The sequence below is a fragment of the Heterocephalus glaber genome, unplaced genomic scaffold (genome assembly GCF_053883595.1).
Source record: "Heterocephalus glaber isolate CG9 unplaced genomic scaffold, H.glaber_assembly_v1.0 deba00001673, whole genome shotgun sequence".
In the NCBI taxonomy this organism is placed as follows: Eukaryota; Metazoa; Chordata; class Mammalia; order Rodentia; family Bathyergidae; genus Heterocephalus; species Heterocephalus glaber.
The window spans coordinates 21,456,151-21,471,563 of record NW_028258410.1 but is presented as its reverse complement, the minus strand read 5'-3'; the positions used below and the strand labels follow the sequence as shown (position 1 = coordinate 21,471,563).

The 15,413-nt window shown below is 46.3% G+C and overlaps 1 protein-coding gene across 7 annotated transcripts in view; it reads right to left on the bottom strand.

Moving 5' to 3' along the window:
- Positions 1 to 10,447, bottom strand: part of Elmo2 (engulfment and cell motility 2) — a 38,343-nt gene extending 27,896 nt beyond the window's left edge. For 3 of the 7 annotated variants that reach the window (XM_087197783.1, XM_087197784.1, XM_087197786.1), the window contains exon 1: positions 10,354 to 10,438. The gene's annotated coding sequence lies outside the window, so the exon portion shown is untranslated. Of the gene's footprint in view, positions 1 to 10,353 lie in introns of all 7 variants that reach the window. The other 4 variants (XM_004858109.4, XM_087197787.1, XM_087197788.1 and 1 more) reach the window with 3 other exon arrangements.
- Between the last annotated feature and the right edge of the window lie 4,966 nt (positions 10,448 to 15,413).

The following is a 15,413-nucleotide window of genomic DNA, read 5'->3' as shown; positions in this document are numbered from 1 at the left end:
TCGCCAGGCTACTTCTCTTCGGGAGGCATCATAATAAGATCCCAGTGTCAGCAGGGCCCAGCCACATGCTCTTGTCTCCTTCCTACTCACTGCTGCTGCTCCTTCCCCCTCAAGGACACAATATGGAGCCTCCTCAGTGTGGATGACACAGAGTTCAGAAAACATGCAGGAGATCCGGGTCAGGAAATGCTCTTTTGTCCTTACTGCCAAGGGCAAGGACTGCTGAGGGCTCAAACTCAGGGAGGTAAGTTGTTCTCACACAAAGGCCCCTCTAGAGAAGGAAAGGCTTTAGATGTACCTCTGACCTCTCCCCTACTTCTCTCCAAAATAAAGGAAAATAAATCATTTTGAGCAAGTCTAGAAGATGGGCCCATGTGACGGGTATCCTAGGCAACTCTGATCGCTTATCGGTATTCGAAGCAGTCTCTCCAGGATCTTAGGAAGGGAAGGGAAGTCACTCAGTTGATGGATTTTTTCAATGTATATTTACACTCCTTGCCTAAAGGTTCAGGAGAGCTGCTCTCTTAATGAAAAAGATCTTTCTGCATCCTCAAGGTTTAACCATTCACCCTCTTAGCTTCACTAATAAGGACCACCTGCCTCTCCTGGCACACACAGTAGTATGGTGGTTGCTAAGCTGTTATTCATGTATGTTATCAATTTTCAGCCCAAACACAGGTGTCAACAAACTGGTCTGGTAAAAAGGGGTGAAAGTCTGTCCCTTATACACCCACAGGCCTCAGAAAGAAGGAAGCTTTCATGACCATTTCCCTATCTATCAGGGTGGCTGACTGAGAACTGAACTGTCAAAAATACCATCATTGGGCTGGGGATTTAGCTCAGTGGTTTCGCTCCCTGCTGCGCAAGCACAAGGACAGTAGTTCGATCCCCGTTACCAAACCAAACCAAACCAAACAAAACCAAACAAAACCAGCATTTCCAGGACATGACCATGTGAAAGAAATGGTTTTCAAAAAGCTTTTGCTTTCCTTTTTGAATGTTCCCATGGGCCAGTGAAATAGGCAGAACAGAATTATCCTGTTTGAGGATGACAAAAGTAAAGCTCTGAGTGTGGGGAAGCAAGTTCACCCAGCTAGTGAATGGTAAAGGGGGTACAGAACTTGGAGAGGACTTGGCCAGTGGTCTTCCCCTCTCCCCTGAGCAGGCCTCAATTTCTGCAACTACATAAAGCCTAAAGGGACTGAAGAAGGCTGGTCTGATGGCTCCTACAGCTTCTAAAATCCATGCAGCCCCAGGAAAAAATTTTCAGCATAATTTTTCTGTGCTTAGGCACACCACAGACCTCTGGAAAGAAACTGGAGCCATGAGTGTAATTTCTGGTTGAAATGCTCTTCTCCAGTGACAGAGCAAGGCTGGGACCTCTCGTGCCAGGGTGGTGCCATGATTCTGGATGTCTTATGCTTACTGGGACATCTGCTGTAATTAGGAACAGATTTTTCTCAGCTGAACAAAGCAACTGGATTTACATCCAAGACATCAGGTCATCGTCTTGGCTCCATCACAATATTCACCCATCCCTTCACTCAAGTCTCTGTTTTCTTCTGCTGTAAGATGTGAGTGTAGAACAAAAGTGAGTCTGGTGCCTTCTGAGTCTCAAGTTAAAGATTCTAAATCAGAACTTGAAGATCCAAATAAGGGTGGCCTTGTGAGTCTTCAAAGAAGCTATACCCTTGTTTTATTTGATGATGCTAAAACACAAATCATACTTTTAAAAAAATCCTTTTTGAATACTATCTTTAGAGATAAATGAGCTAAGGCTCATTATATTTATTACTTCATTTTGACCCTACATGATGTGTCCTAGGTTGTCTCCTCATTTATGAAAGTCAGCCCTGAATGATTCTTGGCTGTTCTGAAAATTCAAATCCTTTTTAAAGCATGGAGATTTTCATCCACCTAGATTATCCAAAAGATATTTACAAATCCCCATTCTTATCGACTCTTCTTTTCCCACAAAGCTCAGGCATCCTATTTTGTATTGAATGACACCGTCCTGCCACAGCTGACAGACTGAAGTGGACAATCAACTTTAGCTGGTTCATCTAATTTGCTTTCTTGAATTTAAAAGACAAGGACCAAGGGAGCTGGGTAACAATGGGAGTAAGAGCAGTAAGGTCACAGCTGCAGAGCAGGTACCATGGCAAGCCCGAACCACTCATAAGCCAAAGATAGGGCGAAGCAAAAACCAGGAGCCTTGCAGAGAAAGCTATTCTGCAGGAAGAATCCAAAAATAAAAAGTCACTGGGCATGGTGGCGCATGCCTGTAATACTAGCTAGCACATGGGAGGCAGAGGCAGGAGGATCACTATGAGTTCAAGGCCAGCCTGGGCTACATAGTGAGTTCAAGGCCAGACTGAACTGCATAGCAAGACCCTGGGTCAAAAAACAGAGTCAAACTGAAAGTGTAAATAAGGATTAAAATGATTGAAATGAATAATTGATCATTTGAAATAGGAAAAGATCCAAAAGTGTAGGGGTGGTGGGAGGGGAAGGGGAAAGGAAAGAAGAGAAAGGAAAAATTATGAGAAAGAAAAAAAATGGAAAAGAAATCTATGTAAATAGGGAAGGGAAGAGGGAGTGAAGGGCGCACAGGTAATGGGGAGAAAATAAGAACCAAGATACATCATGTACAGGCACAAGCACCCAGTGATAAATGTAAATGTATTGTATACCTAAAATGTACCAATAAAAGAATTAAAAAACAAAAACAAAACAAAAACAGAGTCAAGCAGAAGCCAGATACCAGAAAGTCCCCGAAAGAGCTGGAAAAAATCATGCCTGACAATTTTGCAGACTTCATGGCTACACTCCCTACATCTGGGTTACCTGAAAATTCCCTGTATTCTGCCAATACAACTCCTTTAATTAAGTCAGCCTGTGTTTCTGTTCGCTGCATCTAAAAAGGCTAAGACCAATTCTGAAGGAAGTCCACAACGGAGGTCAAAACAGCAGCATCCCCGGCTTAAGATGATAGTACTACATAGGCGCTTGATTAACACTGGCTGAACTAATAAGAGCACACCCCACCCCACTCCGTAGTGCTCATATTATATGTGACTAATACATAACAGCCTCTATAGTCGATTACTCACTTCTACAGCATTTTATAGCTAGTGCTCACAAGAACCCTGAAGAACATTTCTATTTAACCAGTGAGGTGACAAGTTCAGTGGTCTTCTGCACATATCCTTTTATGTCCCTCCCTAGGAGGAAGGAAGGGAGGGAGGGAGGAAGACAATTACATCAGAACTGGGCCTCCTGAGGTCTTTGACTCCAGTTATTTCTCTTCCTTCTACACAGTACTTCCTTTGACGATGGTGATATTAGCTAACACATATACAAGCCAAGGCACTATTTTAAGGACTTTACAAATATTAATCCACAGAGCAACCCTATATATGTTGTCATCACCCAACTGATAGACAAAATGGAGGACAGAAAAGTTAAAAAGTGCTCAGTCGCAGTTAGTAAATGCACAGCCAGGATTTGAAGCCAGGTGGTGTGGTGCTGCTGGAAAGCCACGCGGAAGGAGGTAGCTCTGTACCTGACCCACAGCAGGTACTCTGTGGGAACTTCTGGTTTGAGTGCCTAAAGCTAAAACACACTGACACACAAAGACCTATGTAACAAGGGCTCACTGTTATAGCAACAAATGGTCCTCCACAGTTTAAAGAATGCAGTCTCCATTTCCTTATGTGGTATTCAATCCAAAAATCCAGTCAGACTATTCCCTGGTTCACCTGCTATTTCTACTATGCAGGCTCTGTTCTTTCATCTCATCTTTTATAGAGTCTCTCCTTTCCACTGTCATTACAGCTCCTATTTAAGCTTCAAAGCCCACCTGAGACATCATGTGCTGTCTGTGCCATTCTTATTTTTCTCCACCATTCCCTAGCAAAGAAATAGGATAGAAGCCCATTTAATCACTGCATTCTGCTCATATGTCTATGGAGGATCCTGTCATACTCCTCTTGTCACATGACACGTTTACACACCTCCCCTCTTCATAGCTCCTCTGCCAGTGCAGGTATATCCATGTGGTCTCCTGACTTAGCATGGCACTTGACACAGTTAAGGCTCAGGAAGCACTTCTGCCTGTTTCAGACAACAGCTCCACCCTCTTCCACATCTAGGAGCCAGGGCTGGATCCCAGCAGGCAGGGACAGGACCTGTTCAGGTTGTCTACTGTTCTCTCCAGGTCCCACACCTTCCAACTACATGATGTTTCCATATTATAACTTTGTTTCCATGTCTACTGTGAGAACACTGGTACTGGGGAATCAGGCTCAGCACCCCTGACTAGAGGTGCTTTTCTCTGTATAGAAACATCAGGAGGTAGAGACTAGAGTACTATTTCCCAGATAATTAATATTCCCAGGATAAAGGATTTCCTTGTAGGGAATCCTTCCAGCACGTGTTTGCTTACTTGGTTCATTTTCATTTTAGAAAGGAAGTAGAAATTAGGTCGAAGCAATTCAATAACACTGCAAAATTCTCAGGGTTATAAATAGCTTCTTGCTCCACCATTCAGCAGTACTGCAGTTCAATAGCAAACAGCCAGGATAGGGTAGTTGTAGTTCCACATCCACATCCTGACCCAGGGCGCCCCTTCTGGATTCAACAACTCTCCACTCTTTTCCAACCTACCTCCTTTGTTTATTTTTGTGGTGCTAGGGATAAAACCTAGGGCCTTGTGCATGCTAGGCCAGTGCTCTACTACTGAGCCACACCCCCCATTTCCTTTCAAGCACCACAAGGAGGAAAAAAGATGCTGTGGGAAACTCAAAAGGCCACAAAACAGGAGAGGGGCTCATGCTGATTGAAGAAGATCACTACAAGGCATAGGAATGAAAGCCCTGCTTTTCAAAGACAACACTGAGAAACAAAAGCAGAACAGGAAGAGCAGTGTCTCCCGTGAAGCAGTCTCCAAGTGGCTTCTGGAAGGTGTGCTTATAAAATCAGCACCATTGCACAAGGCCCCATGGAGCTTTATCAATCACCCTTCGGGGACTGCTCCTGCTCCGGGAGCTGAATCTGCTGGCAGGGTGGGAGAGCCTGTCTCAGGGGAGGAAGTGAAAAATGATCTGCTCCCTGGAGAAAGGATTCAGGATGAAGAAAGCCAGAAGGGTTGCAGCTCCTTTCCCTCCCCCACTCCTTTAAGGGTAAGTGAAGATCAATGTGTGCTTCTTGTTCCTGTTCTTCTGTTTGATTCAGCGGGGGAGGATGGCTAAGTTTGGTTTACCTTTCCAGCAACAGAATGCAATCTCACCAGGAAAGCAACCAGAGGTCACACCCTCTTTCTAATGGGGACCAGTCTCCACAAAGGCTTCCCCCTCAGCAATCTTCTCCAGCTGAGAAGGACTCAATCCTTAGTTTACTACAGAGAGAGGGGATTCTGTGGGCAGAGATTCAGATTCTGACAGTCACTGCAAGAACCTGAGAGGACCACCAGAGCAACAGCAGCGGAGGGTCTCCTTTATGTTGGCATCTGAACACAGGACTCGGCCAAATATGGTATTCAGAGTCAGCAGTGCAGCAAGAAAGGGTGCGGGAACAGTGTGTTTGGGCTTCTTCCCTGAACTCCTACCCTAAGAACGCCAGCTCATCCCGTGCAGACACCGCTGTGGCATTCCTATACCCTTGAAGAGTGCGTAAATGCCTCAGTGGAGCAGCCAGCTATTCTCATTGGCGTTTGGGGCTTTAGGGGGCAGAACTGGCTTTCACACCTACCCCTGCAGATGCTATCATGTGTGTCTCACCAGATCACCTCCTCCCTCAAACACCATGCTCTTCTGAGCTTGGCCCTTTGCTTGAGCTGTTACTCCTTCTGCCTGGTCCACTGGCAAACTTCTACACAACCTTCAAGGCCCAGTTCACACAATCGCTCTTCTATGTGTCTTCTTAACCTTCACACTTTGGTACAACTCATTGTGCCCTCATGTGCATTCACTGTGCTCCCTGTCCTTTATACAGATCTTCCTAATTCTACAGATTTTATAATTCCTTGTGTAGTCTCTTCCCTAGCTACTCAAAGTGGGACTGCATCCCAGCAGGGTGAGAACAGAGAGGCATCCCTAGGGTCCTGGTACTAATGGGTAGCACCCCTGCCAGCCCAAAACCTCTGAATCAGTTTTTGTGGTGCTGGAGAGTGAACTCAGGACCCTGCACAAGCTAGGCAAGTGAGATACATCCACTAGACCAGTGGTGGCAATCCTACAGCATGTGTGCCGCATCGGGCTGTGTGTATCACTGAAAGCTCTAAGAGGTTTGCATCACTGCTCAACCCTCTGATCAGAGTCTGCCTTCAGACACAACTCCGGAACAGTTCACGTGATGGTAAAGTCTGGGAAGGGGCTGTAAACCAGTGGTTTTCTACTCTGGTTGTTTATCACCAATGGCCACCCAGGTCCAATGATTCTGATGGGGGCCAGGCTTGAGACCCACACTCCAGGAAGGTGAGCGACCAGAGGGCAAGGACTCTAAACCCTAGGTTTACTCCCTCAATTACATACTGATCCCCCCGAGTCTGCAGCACAGTGGCTGGTATACACCTGTGTTCACAGATTTTCACACCAGAAATTCCCTCCATAGTGTTCCCAGACCTAACTGCCTTGAAGAGAGAATAAACACACTACTGACAGGATTATCCACTGCCTGGGAACTTTCCAAATCCCCAACTACAACAACCTAGGGCATGGATTTAGAAGGGACTGGAGTTTATGGACCACTTGGCCCCATTTTTGGAAATGAAAAGAAACAAAGTGAGATAGAGAATACAGATGAACTTTAAGAAACTGTTTTCCATCAAAAGATTACCATGGTTGCACAGGGAGATGGAACTTGGAGAGGGAGGGGCTTTGCTGGCTGAGAATAGGCCTGGCGATGGCTGAGATCCCAGGCTGAGGGCCAGACTCCTTCACTAGTGACCACAACAACACAGCATTGTTCTTTTAAATAGCCCAAGCCTCCTCATTTTATAAAGAAGGGAACTGAGGTCCAGAGAAGTTGTCAAGAGCACACTCACGCCACCAATTAGGGGAAAAAGAAGGGCCCACTTCTGGTTTAGTTCTCTCACTTTACCACCGGCACAAGTATCTCTGGACTGGATCCAGATGTTTTTGAATCTTTTCCAACCTTGACCTTGTGAAATTTAGAGAGGTTAGGAGCTTATGTCCTGGAGTGGGACAGATGTGGATTTGGATCCCAGCTCTAATAACTTCCTTAGTTATCTGAACATTAAATGAGGTAATAGATGTAAAGCGTTATACTTAATACCTAGCATACAGTAAGCAGAATTCTAACTATGTGAACTCAAAGACATTGCAAAGACACAGTGACCAGGTTTCCTTAGCATAAGATTAGCCCTACCTGACAGGCTGTGGTATACAGTCGACAAAATGAGAGAACATATGTGAGGCAATTAGGGAGGAAAACTGTATAAAAGGGAAAGCATTTGCTAGTGTTGTTCTATTGCTACTCCTAATGGAAGAACCTTGGCAAGTTTTCGGTTCTAGAACCATGGCCAACATAATACCAGGCACATCACAGGTGTTTGACAAATCTTTTCTAGGATTCAAATTAAACCAGCGTGCCTAATGGAGTTATAAATTCAAATGCTTAAGCAGCCAGGCAGTAAGTAGGTAAACCAAGTAGCCTCCATGGAGGGACTAGGCAAACTGCATAGTATTACCCTGCCTAGAGTGAAAATTCAATATTTTAAAAAACACATCATGCAGCTTGGCCAAACAGCCACTTGGCAGTCTCTGGCACACCACTGATTCTGGTTCCTCACCATACCACATGATGTACTGCACATCATCTTGTCATTTTATGTGAACTAGTCTTGTCCTTATGAGCATACTATAAGCATCCTGAAGATGAAGGCTGTGCTTTAGACACTCCAATTACCACAACTGGCCTAGAACAATACGGGCCTCATAGCAAATATTCAGTGAGCAACTGCTGAGCTCGGGCAGACTGTGAAGTCAAGCCTAGTATTCCCAGCATCTTCTGAGACGCTGCAGGGCGTAAGTTTCCTAACCAGATCCTGGGACCAGGCTGAGTTGGTGAGGCTGGGCTGAGGGAAGGTGAATGGGTCAGAAAAGAACTTGTCCTACAGGTTTTGCTTCAACTGCATCAACTGTACTTGCTTGAGCCACCTAGGCAGGTGGTACTGATATGTTCAGACACACTACCTCTGCATGGAGCAAACTAAAATATGCTCTATACTGCTGCCATTGCTTTTAAGAAGTCTGGTCCCCACTTCCGGCACCCTCAAACTCCCTGGCACCTCTTAGAGGCAGCATGAAGTATAAAAAGGGCTGCACTCACGATTAACAGATGGAGATCTCAGCCTCCTCTACTCACAAACTCTAGGATGATCTCTGGCAGGTAACAATTTTTAGGAGCTTCATTATTTTTTGTCATAAAATGCAGATGATAATTACTTCAAAAGGCTCTAAAGTGAATTTAACATTGTTAGATATAAAAAGTTTCTAGTACTGCACAGTGCAGTACAATAACCACTACCTACGTGTGACTATGGGTCACCTGGAAGTGGCTACTTCAAAATAAAATGGGCTTGCTTGGGGTGGTGGTGCACATCTGTAACCCCAGCACTCAGGAGGCTGAGGCAGGAGGATGACAGTGGAGGCCAGCCTGAACTACAAAATGAGACCCTGTCTCAAAAAAACAAAAAACAAAAAGACCCAAACCATAAGAAAATAAGATGGGTTGCCTTAAGTGCAAGCTGCACACTAAATTTCAAAGTCAGTACAAAGATCTGTAAAATATTCTGTTGATACTATTTTATATTGACTATATTTATAAGAACAGTTTGGAATATGGTGGGTTAAACAAAATGTATTAGTAAAATTAATTTCACCTGTTTCTTTTTGTATTTTTAACATGGCTACTAGAAAACTTAAAAGAATATACATGACATCTATTGGACAGCATCAGTTTAGCACACAGCTTAGAACACAAAAAGTATTCTAAGCCAGGCATGGTGGCAAATGCCTGTAATCCTAGCACTTGGGAGGCTGAAGCAGGAGGATTGCCACGAGTTCAAAGCCAACCTGAACTACATAGTGAGACCATCTTCAAAAAAGAAAAAGTATTTTAAATGTTGGTTTTCTTCTTCCACAGGTAGGTCATCAGTGATCCTGGTCCCCTCACTTCCTCTGGACAAATCTAACCCTCGATTCATTGAGTTAATATTTATAGTAGCTGGCCCTGGGTGAGATGCTGGATATATAAGGAGCAAAAGCAGACAGTCTTCTTACTTGTGGACCTTTCTATCTACAGGGTCAGACAGACAATACTTTCTCAACTAAATGTAAAACTGCAGTTGTGCAAGTATTGTGAAGGAGAGGAACAGAGTGTTGAAAGTGAGACACTGCCTTGAGGAATCAAGGACCAGGGAAACCTCCCCTGAGGAAGTGTTACTTGAGCGGGGATTTGAAGGACGAAAAGATTAAGCCCACGGAGAAGGAAGATTAAGTGAAAGATCCTGAGAAAGGCAAGAGCTCGGAATGTAGAAGGAACAGAAAAAGGCCCATGTGCAGACTACTGAGCAGGCAGGAAGGACTAGTAGACTGACACTAGTGGGAGGTCACCCTCCAGGGCCTGGGTCAGGATCTGAGGCTGACCCTGCAAGTGTTCGTGGAAAGCAGCTAGTCTAAATCCCCAGGGTCCAGATCAGATCTGGATTTTGAAAGGAACTCTAAGGCCGATGGGAGCGCAGTCCCAGTTGCCCGTGGGACCGTGGGGGCACTGCATTCGTCGGGGAAAGAAGCGAGGGGGGCTGAGTGGGAAGCAGTGGAGATAGATACAAAGTGGATGGATGTGGGGCTACTAGGCGGGCAGGAACGATGTGGTGGGTCGAGGCACCGCGGAAGAGGGCTGAGGGTTCCGATCGCGCCCGGCCTGCTCCAAACGCTTCCCGGGCCCTCTCCCAGCCTTCCCCCGTGCCCTTCCCCTTCCTCCCCGATCCCGGCTCCATCCTCCCACCGGACTCCTCCCTCCGACCACTGCCCGGCCCAGCCCCCGCTCCCGACAGCCCGGCCAGCCCTCTTCTCCACCCGGCGCCCTTCTCAGTCGGGGATCAGTTAACTCCTCCGGCCAGGCTGGGCTTGCAGGGCCTCGACCCCCAAGGCCTGACGGACTAGCGCGGTTCAGCCAAGGCCCGCTCGCTCCAGCCCCTCGGTTCCCAGGGCTGCCGCAGGCCGCAGTACTAGATTCCTTTTTCCCGCCGGGCCTCTCTTCCCTGCGTCCCCGAGCCGGTCTCTTTTATCCCCGGTGCGCTCCAGCACCGGCGCGCCCCTCACTCACCAGGGCGCAGACCTAGGCCCAGCTCCCGCGCCCAGGTCCCGGAGACGCTGCTTCTCCGGCCTCCGCCGGCCCCGCCTTTTGGGACCCCGCCCCACGCAGGCCGGCCCGAACGCCTATTGCTTCATTTCGCCTTCACACTGAACTTTCTTTCTTCAATTGGGTTACTTGTCTATCACTCAAGAAGGGGCGGGCCCACCTCAAGGCGTGGGTTGGGCGGGCGCCGACAGTCCCGCCCCCTAGCGGAGGCTTCTTAAAGAAACAGGATGCCTATTTCCAGCTTGTTCTGGAAGAACGAAAGTGATTTTCCAGCAAACACAAGAGACACTTGCCTACAAACTTTTTTTCCTCCCTTATCTCTTCTTTTCTTTCTTTTTCTATTCTTTTTTTTTTTTTTGCGCACTGCCCAAACAAAAAAGCCTCTGGCTCCTGTGTCACATCAGAGATTGTGAGGACTACTGAGAAAGTCCTCTGGTGGCACTGAGTTCTGCTCAGCGGGCACTTCACGCACACTACCGGTGAGAATAACTGGTTTGGGGACTGAGTAGGAGGTGACAGTCGTGTCAGAGGCTGTGAGCAGCCACGCTGCTCACTACCGAGATGGAGCTAATTATACCGCACCCAAGGCTGACCGTGGGCGCTGAGCAGAGGCAGAGGGGTACACTCAGCTGTACTGTGGTAGGATCTGTGGGAGGTGGCGTTCGTCACCGCACCTGCGGAGCAGAACAAGGCCCGGCCGGCGCCAGGGACTCCTGCTGTCTCCCTCAAAACGCACAGCAAGCCTGTGATGTAAGCAGTATGCTGACCCCTTGCCACAGGTGAGTAAACTGAGGCTCAGAGAGGGGCATCCATCCTCCCCCGAGTGATACTCAGAGCAAGAGGCCAGCTTCTCTGTTTTGTTTTTTGCTTTTGTTCGGTTTTGGTTTTGGTATTGAGGATTGAACCCAGTACCTGGCACGTGCTAGGCAAGTGCTCTATCGCTGAGCGACACTCCCAGCCCCTTTTAAAAATTTTGAGTCAGGATCTTTCAGTGGTGACGAACGTGAGGCACATGTGCCACAGCCGGCTGTTTGTTACTGTTGAAAGCTCTAAAAGGTTCACCATTAGGCTGATTGGGAACTTGCCATCCTCCTGCCTCAGCCTCCCCAGTCGCCGGGATTACAGGTATGTACCACTGCCTTGGGTTTGGCCTCTCTCTCTGTTTGATTCCAAAGTTTATATTTTAGTCATTTTGCTCCACAGGGAGGCAAGCATTTTGTTCTCTCTTTTATTGATAAAGAAACTGATACTCACCAAAGAGACTAAATAATGGCCACCTTTTATATGGCACTTAGTCTGCAAAGTAGTTTTATATACCTTGGTGCGTTGGATCCTCCAACCATCTTGGAAATGAAGACGATTTTTTTTTTTTTTTGGTACCGGGGATCGAACTCAGGACCTTGCACTTGCGAGGTAGGCGCCTGAACCACTGAGCTAAATCCCCGGCCCAGAAGATGATTTTTATCAGTCCTATTTTACTGGTAAAGTGATGCTCAGGATGCAGAGGCTCAGCCATAGCTAATGTTTCTAAAACCCCTGTACTACCCAAGATGTCTAGGTAGTACGTAATTTTTTCCATACAGTCTCCATTGACTTCTGAACTCTGCTGTTGTAGTGTGAAACCCACCAAAGACAAACTATATAAACAAATGAGCGTGGCTATGTTCCAATGTAACTATTCATAAAATAGGCAGTGGCCTGGGTGTGTAGTTCACCAGTCCTGGGCTACCATGCTTTGCAGGACACTGAGACCTTTCACAGATTTCTCAGTGTCATTGATGGTGTCCTTGTTACCATCCTTGTCATTTTAGAAAGGAGGAATCCAAGGCTTGGCAAGGTTAGGATATATCTGAAGTCAACCCAGAAACTAGAACTCACATCCAGCTTTCCTCACCCCAAGTTCCATCCTTTGTCTGCCACACAGCTGCATTGTGAGAGTCCATGAGTGTGTCTGCATTGGCCTAGTTCATGTCCTTTCTGCTCATTGCAGATGGCCTGTCTAGCCTCCCCAGCTCCAGGAGCTGCTTCTGAAGTTCTCCTTCTCAGTGACATCCTCCTTTCCCTCTGCCTTCCACTTGTGTGCGTTCCCATCCAGCAGCCTGTAGTATTACTTAGAATAGAATCTGCTGGGAAGTAGGCGTCACATGGGCAATAATTTTGGTGGAGTTTGCTAGCTGTCTACCAAATTCCCTTTGCCTTCCTTCCAAAGTGACACTGCTGGCCAGCTGTGCTGACTGCCCAGCCTCACTTACCACTAAGACATGCTGGGTGACTATGGTAGCTTTTGCCAATGGAAATGATGCATGAAACCTCAGGCGAGGGCTGGAAGTCAGTGACCTGCCTCCTCCCTGCTCTTTCTCCTTCTCACGGGCCGGACCCAGTCTTGACCTTATGATGATGATGATGTGCTGGGGGATGACAGAGCCACTGTACCAAGGGGTCAGGGTCCTTGCATGATCACATGAAACAGAAAGCTCCCTGCCGACCTGGAATTGCTTACTTCATACTCTTATGTGAAAGAAAAATCTTTGTTTTTTGTTAGTGACTATTTTTGGTGGGGGAGAATGAAGGGGGTCTGTTCGTTAGAGCCCACCCTGCACTACACAGCCCAGAGAAACTCCTTACATTTCGTGTCCTAGGTGCCTAACCCACTGTACCCTAGTCCTGGCCCTGCTCAATACATAGTTATCCAAGGAATGAATCATTCACTCTGCTTTACAGTTCTTTGTCTTTTCATTCCGATGTGCCAGTGCAGGTTCTTTGACTGCAAATCATAGAACCAATTCTGGTTAACTTTAGCAGAAAAGGCCCTTATTGGTGGGCTGGTGGCTAACTCACAGAGGTGACAGGAAGTTTGAGAATCAGGCTCAGGAAAGGACAGAGATCAAAGATGCTTCGGAAGTTTAAGTAGCCAAAAATGAATCCATTCTATCCTTTTTTTTTTCTTTCTTGATCAGAACTTTCACTGATCAAAGTCCAAGGCTGTGGAGCAGTCTGATTAGCTAAGTTGAAGTAATTATTGTGCCCTTCAGCTGAGGAGGGTAAACATCAGAATTGACAGTTCCACTCAGGCTACACACAAATAAGAGATCCAGATCCTTCCCCCTCCACCCTAGCTGCTACCAATGGGCTATTTTCAGCTGGGATCAAGTAGGAGGAGAGCCTCCAGCAGAATATCATGATCACACGAACCCTACACAGTGTCTGCCACCTGGTAGAGTGCAGAGGTTATGATTCTGACCTCTGTAATCATACAGACCTCTTTGTCACTTAGCAGCGGAGTGGTCGTACTTAAGTCACTTGTACAGTGGCATGAACACCAGTACAGTATTAGCCCTTCATGGGTTGATATGAGAATTCAATGAGTTATGGTAAATGCACAACACTTAGCATGGTGCCTGACACATAATAGGTGCTCAGTAAATGGTAAATTTAAATTTTTTCAGTAAGTATTTAGTGTATGAATTATCTGTAGTGTTTGAGTTCTCCTTAAATGACTTCTGAAACTGGAACTTAGTGAAATACCCCTCTCAGTTCTCTAATCCATTTGACCTGTCACATTTGTGAGGTTTGTCATCCTCTTTGTGGTCTCAGTTCTCTCTTTACCCAGCTTAGAACCCCAGTCTTAAGCACTCACTTGTCTTCTCCAATTCCTGCTATCTCCAATTACTCACAGGGGGAATCCCAACTCCTCAACTCTTTTTACACTCAACTCACCACCGATTCCATTACTGTGCCCAACAACTGACTGGGGCCAGAGAAAAAGGCAAGACCTTTCTGGCTCAAGAGGGTTCTTCTCAGTGCAGGGCAATACTGCTGCACTGTGTGTCCCTGCTCAGATCCCTCCCACTCACCCAGGCTCTGTCTTGGATCATCTCTCTGCCCTCAACCCCTCACTCTTACTTGATGACCTTCTTGTTTTTCCAGAAAGAAATAGCAAGGGGGAAACTATCTCACCTTCTCATCTGAAAGTCCGTCCTATTTACTTCAGAGCTGCTGTGCTCCAGCCTCTCTCCTAGTACTAACGATGGTATCTGCCATGATGTACCATGCTGCTACAGGCTCAAAAGCAATGGGCCAGCACACCATGGACCAAACCCCCCAAACTGTGAACCCAAATAAACTATTTCTCTTTATCACCCAATTATCTCAGGTACTTGTTATAGTCGCAGAAAGATGATGATACATGCAGCTACTCTCTTCCCAGCAATGCCAATGCTTCTATCATTCCTGCTAGCGTCCACGGATGCTATATCGTGGGCCATCTCGAGAATGGAGGGAGCATAGAAAGATACAATCTTTACCACGCTCTGCAAAGCCTTTGATGGTCTGGCACTTGACTGCTTCTTTGACTTAATCTGTTTCTACTCTCTTCTTAGCTCACTTTGCTCAAGTCTCACACCCTAATTTCTTTGTACACAGTTTCTTCCCACCTTTGTGTCTTTGCATTTGAGGTTCCCTCTCCCTGGTTGCTTCTCTGTGGGTCATCACTGCTTACTTCTTCACTTTATTTGGGCTATGCTCCTGCCTGCCTCAGACAAGCCTTCCCTGTTCACTCTGTCTCTTGTAAACCTGCCCCTGCACCCGACTCCTTTCCCTTAACCTGCTCTAATTGTCTTTCTAGCTAGCGCTTGCTGTTTTGTTTTCTGACTTCCACAATAGCAACTTCCACATGTTGCGAGCTCCATGACAAGAGAGGTTGACAATCTTGTTCATAGCTATATCCCCAGCATTTAGTATATGATGTATGATCAATGTTGTATTTATTGTATCTTTGAATAAACAAAAATAAGCCATGGGTGAATGGAAGGTCTCAATGGCTTCTGACTTGGTTTCTGTTTGAATCTTTCTGAATACTGGTAAGTTAAGCTTGACCCTTCTCACATACAATTATTATCAAAATAAAATCCTGGCAACTTTGCTAGAAGGAGGAAGATCATAAATGTCAAAACTTGCATTTATCTTTAAAAGAAATAGAACCAACGTTTATTATGGGTATCCTATGTGCCAAGACTTATATTGGA